This window comes from Humulus lupulus, chromosome 8 (genome assembly GCF_963169125.1).
Source record: "Humulus lupulus chromosome 8, drHumLupu1.1, whole genome shotgun sequence".
Lineage (NCBI taxonomy): Eukaryota > Viridiplantae > Streptophyta > Magnoliopsida > Rosales > Cannabaceae > Humulus > Humulus lupulus.
Window position 1 is genome coordinate 161,607,968 of NC_084800.1, and position 8,191 is coordinate 161,616,158.

An 8,191-nucleotide genomic window follows, 5' to 3' on the forward strand; every position below is an offset into this window, starting at 1 on the left:
TTTTGCTTAAGTCTTAGGCGACTTAGGCTCGTGCCCGAGTACGGACGACCCGGGCTTCCATTCACATCTCGAGGATTGGGACTTGGTTATTACTCCTTAGGCACGCGTTGTCCTCGGGAGAATATGCTAAACCCAATCTCGCATTACTTGGATCTCTTTGGCACTGGTTATTCCCAGGCTAGTTAGCTATGGGGTCTCGTGACATTAGGGACACTTCACTCGTCGACTAGCTTAGCTTCCCAAGTCATCGACTTCCCGATGCTATTGCTTATGGCTTATTGGGGATTTGGTCACTGCTCCTCGGGTACAATATCCATGGGAGGTAACCCAAGTCCATGCCTTAGAACCAAGTACATAGGACTTGGTCTTTTGTTCACTTCTTGAGATCATGGGACTTGGTCAGTGCTCCTCAGGCGCAATGTCCGTGGGAGGTGACCTAATTTCATTCTCGCGCTACTAGGATTCCTAATCTTTAGTCTCTAGATGCTAAGCCTACCCCGCTCTAAACAAGCTTGGTTTCTTAGGTCGCAGACTCAAGACTCCTTAGATTCCTAGGTCTTTCTATTCTCGGGGTATCGACGCTAAGCCTAATCTGCTTTTGACAAGCTTAGTTTCTTAGGTCATCCTCCACGAGGCTGGTACTTTGCGAGGCTTCCCTAACTCCATGCCCACCAAGTGATCGAAGACTAGTCTGCATTCACTTGTCCAAGCAAACGAGCAGGTGCTCTACGAATAGTACATACAGAATAAAGGAAACTGAAAAATATAAGCAGAATCTCAAAAAAATTACCATGTTTTGCTTACACAGTTTCCATTAGCTGTGCTCTGAGGCTACAAGGAGATTACAAATTTAATGAATTTTTTACTCACATCACTGGAAATATCGATGAAGATGCTCAACATCCCAGGCGTGGGGTATCAATTCCCCACTCAATCAGGCTAATTTGTATGTCCCCGAACATACAACGACCTCCACTTGGTATGGGCCCTCCCAATTAGGTACCAACACTCCCGCATTGGGGTCTCGGGTGGCTAAGAAGACTCTTCCCAACACCAGATCCCCAACCCCAAACTTTCTATCCTTCACATTAGAGTTGAAATATTTGGCTACTTTCTATTGGTAGGACGCTACTCGAAGCTAAGAAGCTTCACGGAGCTCCTCCACAAGGTCCACGGACTTTCGGAGTAAAGCGTGGTTTGTGGTCGGATCATATGTATCCCATCGGTGCGTGGAGATTGCTACTTCAACCGAGAGCATGGCCTCATACCCATAGGCTATAGATAATGATGGGAGACCCATGGAGGTCTTGGCAGTGGTGCGATAACTCTACAATGCCCAAGGAAGCTCCTCGGGTCAAACTCCTTTCGCTTGCTTAAGCCTTTTCTTCAAGGTGGCTTTAAGCGTCTTGTTGACTTTTTCCACCTGCCCATTTGCCAACATGTGGGCCATAGAGGAAAATATCTTCACAACCCCGTGCCATTGATAAAAGTCGTGAACACCTTTTTGTTAAACTGAAGGCCGTTGTCGGAGACTATCTTCCTCGGGAGCCTGTAGCGACACACGATGTTCTTGATGACTAAGTCCAGTGCCTTTTTAGAGGTGATTGTAGCGAGTGGCTCGGCCTCGACCCACTTTGTGAAGTAATCGATCGCCACTATTGCATACTTTACTCCTCTTTTTCCCGTGGGTAATAACCCAATAAGGTCAATGCCCCAGACCGCAAAGGGCTAAGGACTGGTCATCTGGGTGAGCTCATTTGGAGGAGCTCGAGGTATATTAGCGAAACGCTGACACTTGTCACACTTCTTGACATAGTCTATCGCATCTTAATTCATGGTGGGCCAAATGTATCCTTGTCTCAAGATCTTCTTGGTGAAGCTCTGCCCCCCAGCGTGGTCCCCGCAAAAGCCCTCATGCACTTCTTGGAGTATCAGACCAACTCCTGGCATGGACACACATTGGAGCAAGGGAAACAAATATCCTCGCCTATACAGTTTGTTGTTCATGATGACATACTGAGGTTCCTAGTAAAGCAATTTTCGAGCTACTTTCTTGTCCTGTGGTAACTCACCGAAGACAAGATATTTCACTATGAGCTTCATCCAACCATCCTGGGGTTAGACTACTTCCACTTCCTCGGAAGTTGAGATGCTCGGGGCAACCAATTAGTCAATGGGGACTACATTGATCAGTTCAGCATCCCTGGTGGTTGCGAGCTTGGCCAGGGCATCAACGCTAGAGTTCTATTCCTGTGGCACTAGTCGAATGGTGAATTTTTTGAAGCTGTGTAGCATTCTTGGGTCCTCGCCAAGTAAGCGACCATTTTTGTCCCCCAGACCTGGTACTCCCCGAGTACCTGATTATCTACAAATTGCGAGTCACTAAAAATCTCGAGGCTCTCGGCCTTGAGCTCAAGTGCTACTCAGATCCCAGCAATGAGTGCCTCATACTTTGCTTCACTATTTGAGGCGTCAAACCCAAATCTCAGAGCGCTGTGAACCCTGTGCCCCTTGGAGGATACCAAAATGAGGTTTGTTCTGTCGCCATTTTCATTTGGCGATCCATCTACATATAGCTTCCATGTGGGCCCAACCACCAGGGCATCCCTAGGTCTCTCGTGGTTTCCAGTGCACTCAACAATGAAATCTGCCAGCGCCTGCCCCTTTATGGCGGTCCTTGGGTGATAAGTGATGTCAAACTGACTAAGTTCGATTGACCACTTAAGGAGTCTCTCAGATGACTCTGCTTTTGGAGGACCTGCCATAAGGGATGGTTTATGATGACCTTGATGGGATGCGCCTGGAAATAGAGCCTTAGCTTTCAAGAAGCTACCATTAGGAAAAATGTCAACTTCTTCATGTGCGGGTATCTGGACTCCGCTCCAAGGAGTCTCTTGCATTCCTAGTACACTGGGTGTTGGACGCGACCTTCCTTGCAACTAAGGAGGCACTAATGGCATTCTCTAAGACATCCATGTAGAGTAGGAGAGGCTCTCTTTCTATGGGCTTCGACAAGATAGGTGGGTTTTCCATGTGTGCCTTCAATTGTTGGAACGCTTGTTCGCACTCCTCCGTCCATTCAAACCTCTGCCCTCCTCAGAGTATGTTGAAGAATAGGATGCACTTGTTAGTTGCCTTGAAAATAAAGCGACTCAGGGCGGCGATCCTCCCAGTGAGGCTCTGAACATCCTTATGATTTCGGGGGATGGCATATTGCCCAGGGCTTTGATCTTCTCGGGGTTTGCTTCTATCCCTCGAGCACTGACAATAAAGCCTAGGAATTTCCTAGAGGCAACTCCAAAAGTGCACTTCTGGGGATTCAGTTTCATCCAAAATTTGTGAAGTACCAAAAATACTTCTGCCAGGTCCTTTACATGGTCGAGAGCTGTTTTAGACTTGACCAGCATATCGTGTAAATTCCTTGTTCCAACTGTTCCGTCCCAACTGTTCCTTGAACATATGATTCATGAGCCTTTGGTAGGTGGCACCAACATTCTTCAGCTCGAAGGGCATCACTTTATAGCAGTAAATTCCTTTATCAGTTCAGAAGTCAGTGTGTTCTTGATCCACAACATGCATGGAAATCTTGTTATAGCCCGAGTACACATCCATGAAGGACAAGAGCTCGTACTCGAAGGTGGTGTCGACCATCTGATCTATTTTTGGCAATGGGAAATAGTCTTTAGGGCAAGCCTTGTTGAGGTCAGAAGTCTATGCAGGTCCTCCACTTGCCATTTGGCTTGGGCACGAGGACCAGATTGGATACCCACTTGGGGTATTGGGCATCTCAAATGAATCCGTTTTTGAGTAGCTTGTCTACCTCCGCCTTTAAGGCTTCAGCCCTGGTCTAGTCAAATGTTCTCCACTTTTGCTGAATCAGAGAGACGTTCAGATCGAAATTCAAGGCTTGACAAATGATATTTGGGTCAATGCTAGTCATGTCGGAGTGAGACTAGGCAAAAACATCCTGATTTCCCTGGAGAAAGCCCACCAGTGCTTCTCAGACTTCTGCCTTCAGATTCTTTCCGACCTTGGTCTTCCTTTTGGAGACAGAGGCATTGAGGGCCACTTCCTCAACTTCCTCCATGGGCTCGATAACCTTCTCTTCCTAAACCCGGGGGTCCAATTTGTTGGTTTCATTGACCTGAACAACATGCACCCCCACCTCCTCGAGAAAGGGTACTCGGAAGCCAACACCTCAACCATCATTACTAGTCACTTAAGGGACACATTGTAGCATTGCCTCAATATTTTTGGTCTCCTCAGACTGCACCAATCCCTGAGTCCATGGAAAACTTCATGCACAGATGCCAATCCCTAAGATGGCGTTATACGCCGAGGAGAAATCCACCACCACGAAGGTGTAGTACTTACAATCTTGGCAAGGCACCTCTCCAAGCGTCACAGGTAGCTTGATCTGGCCTATCGGTATGAGACCTTCCCCCGATATCCCATCAAGAGTCGAGGTGCACGGGGACAAGTCGCTTGTGGTCAGCCCGATATTCTCATAGGCTGACTTGAACATGATGTTCACTGAACTCCCGTTGTCCACCAGGATCCGAGCCACCATCTTATTGGAAACTTGGCTTTCAATCACCAAAGGATTGTAGTGTGGAAAGTGCACTCTCAGAGCATCGTCCTCAGAGAATGTGATGACTTGGTAGGTCATCTTGGGCATCTGGTGGCAATTGAGCTAATGCCAACACTTCGTTGTCATGGTTTAAGGCTCGCGCATACCTATCTACGACCTCGGAAGGTGCCCCCCAAGTGGGATCCTCTGGAGATGGTCCCCACATGCCCATTCACTGGGGGAGGTCAGTGGATTGTTTGCTGTTGTGGAGCTGCGAGTACCATACCCAGAGCCTGGGAGGTTGCGAGCTGTGCGAGGGTTACCGTGGCTGGGGCTTGAACCTGGCGTGCTCCGTCCAGTGCATACTAGCAAAGGTGTCCCTGTTTGATGAGGTTTTTGATCTCATCCTTGAGTTGATGACACTCATTGGTGTGGTGCCCCACATCATTATGAAAACAGCAAAACTTGTTGGGATATCGTCTTTCCATGTCTCTCTGAATGGGCTGTGACTTCCAATAATGGACGTTCTATTCCGTGGCTACAAATATGTTCTCTTGAGCGTCCACTAAGTCAGTGTACTCGAAGTACTGCAAAACGTACTTCTCGTCGGGGGCAGTTCCTTGTTCTGTCTCCACTGTCCCATTTCCCTTGGGCTTCCTGCCCTTGCCTTTTCCCCCGTGCCTACTACCGCCAGGGGTCCGGCTGGGTGCAGTGGAATAGGATGGAGTAGAAACTCCAGCACTGGATGTAGACTGATAAGCATTGTACCCAGTGGGCGCTGCTCCATATCCCGTCAGAGCAACATTGAAACCAACGGGTGGCATGACACTAAAGCCAGCTAGCAGGACAATTGGACTAGACTGGGCTCCCGCCACACTTGGTTGGACAAGAGCATAGGGTGGATATTAGGTCCCCGAAGCCACAGGGCCTGGCGTCGTCAGAGCAGGAAAGGCAATGGGCCCCCCAAATGCTCCGATTTGGGCATCTTCCCAGCTAATATATTCTTGTCCTCAGCGAATGAAGTTGTCTAGCCTTCGGCATCCTCCTGGAGGTCATCCCATAATGGGGACCCTGCACGGATGCCGGCTTGTAAGGCGATCAGTTGATGGCCGTCGTCGACCTTCTTGGTCCTCGCAGCTTCCTCCTTGAAGCATTTGATGTAAGCTTTGAGGGTATAGAAGGGTCCTTGCTTTATGTTGGCCAAAGTGTTGACCTCAAAGCTCACCTTCCAAGCAGCTATGAATTTCCTTCGGAATGAAGACAACCATTCATCTTTTGGTCCCATCAAGGTTATCGAGAACACATGACACGTGGCGTCTTCAGAGGCGCGATGCACCGACATCAACCTATTGAACTTTAAGAGGTGGTCAGTGGGATCCGTACTGCCATCATAGGACATGATGGAAGACATCTTAAAGCCTCGTGGTAACGGGGTTTCTATAATGTGGGGAGAACATGGCTCCCTATCCTCGTCCTCCAAGTTGGATTCATGGCCCTGTCGTCGGGCCATTCTGAGTATCATCCTCTTCAAGCTCTCTAACTCCACGCGGAGGGGGTCGCGATCTTGGTTGGCACTTTGTGCCAGGTTATCTCTCTTCGGGCATTGAGACGGTCCTTGAGGTCTGACTGGTCCTTCCTCTTGGGTTCGCACCCGAAAGCCTTATTACACCTACGAGCATTCAAGTCGTTTTGTAGGTTAGTTTGGCATCAGTATGCACCACTGCCCTCGGGGTATGCTACTTCTATTTCCCCGTCGGAATCAATGTTTTCATTGTTAACCGAAATGCTGATGTTGCATTCTCGGTTAGCGGAGGTGTTTCGCTGATTGGCTCCTTGGCCACTGCTCATGTGGTGTTGGCGAGGTGTCGGGGGGACACCACCTCTAGGCCTCGCGTGATCCATATTGGCGTGCCTAGGCGAAACGACCTGGGCTCCACTGGCGTTGATGGCCTGGCGGTGCCCTCAAGCACCTATGCCTTTACCCTTACTAGCTGAGCACAGGGCCTAGTTGTCTTCGGGTTCCGACGAGCCTTCTTTTGCTTGGGAGAAGGATTGTCATCAACCTTACACTTGCCACGATCTTGTGGCATAGGTGAACATTAATAACATATTACAAAATCATATCAGGCATGCCTAGCAATGATAACTCTATTCACGCATGCAAATAAGTTCAGATAATGATGATTGTGGATCATGTCCTCTTGAATGGATGCCTATCAAGTCAATCCTAACCATATGAGTGATTTAACACTTTGAGTTTCTGTTAATAATGATGAGGCTTAAAGCCCTAATCAGATGAGTGATTTAACACTTGAGGTTCTGTCAACCTTAATGGAGCGTATAGCTCTAATCAGATGAGTGATTTAACACTTGAGGTTCTGTTAACCATAATGGAGAGTATAGCTCTAATCAGATGAGTGATTTAACACTTGAGGTTCTGTTAACCATAATTGAGTGTATAGCTCTAATCAGATGAGTGATTTAACACTTGAGGTTCTGTTAACCATAATGAAGCGTATAGCTCTAATCAGATGAGTGATTTAACACTTGAGGTTATGTTAACCATAATGGAGCGTATAGCTCTAATCAGATGAATGGTTTAACACTTGAGGTCTTGTTGACCATAATGAAGCGTATAGCTATAATCAGATGAGTGACTAGTGAGTAGGTCACTAACGTTGGGCTCAACACCCATAGCCATGTGATGATGCAGTCACCTGGACCTTCTGGCCTAACTCTAAGTGACTAGCCATAGGCTAGACATGCGCTTTTAGTTTTCATCGAACTTGAGGTCGGTCCGGCATTAATGCTCATGATGAGTCATTCAATGCAGATGTCGATTAGATCTAATCTTTTCGGCTTGCGTTAAACACGCTAAAACCGTTCTTAACTCTTAAGCCAATACCATATGACTAGTGCTCAGTACTACTGCTGAACTTGACTAGAGGCACAACTTCACAGTTAATACCGACACCATTGCCAATTTCTGACTCATGGGTCAGCGCCACGCACAAGTAAGTAATGCAACCAGGCATATATCATATGTCAAATATCCAAATGTAGGGCATTCAACATGCTTACTTAATAATTGCTAGCATAATTATGATCACGCACAAACCCTAGTTCTTTGATCACCCCTTTGAGATCTCACATCAATAATAGCCTAAGTGGACGTAGGTCATTACCAGTTCTTGGGGCCGAACCACTATAATTTCTCGTGTCCTTTACTGTTTTTGTCATTATAGTCATTCCAACACATTTATCCACATCAAGCTTTTTGACTCCGTGTCAGTTGACCAAAACAAGGGTCAACATTCTGGTGCTCTCGTTGAGAGCTTGATACGAAATCGTTGATATAGTAATGGCAAAAACAATAAAGAAGACTGGACAGGCGGCTAGCGCAGCACCATCTCAACCGCCTCCTCCTCCTCCAAACATGGCTGAAAATGAGCCACATTTGGAATTTGATGAGGAAGAATTGGATTTCGAGATGCTGAGAAATACCCTGGGGGTATTGCAAGATGAACTGCCCAATCTGAGGGCCAGCCAAGAAAGTGCTGCTGAGATTATAGCGCGGTAGCAACAAGAGATTGAGCGACAGCGCTAGGAACTGAGTGAAAG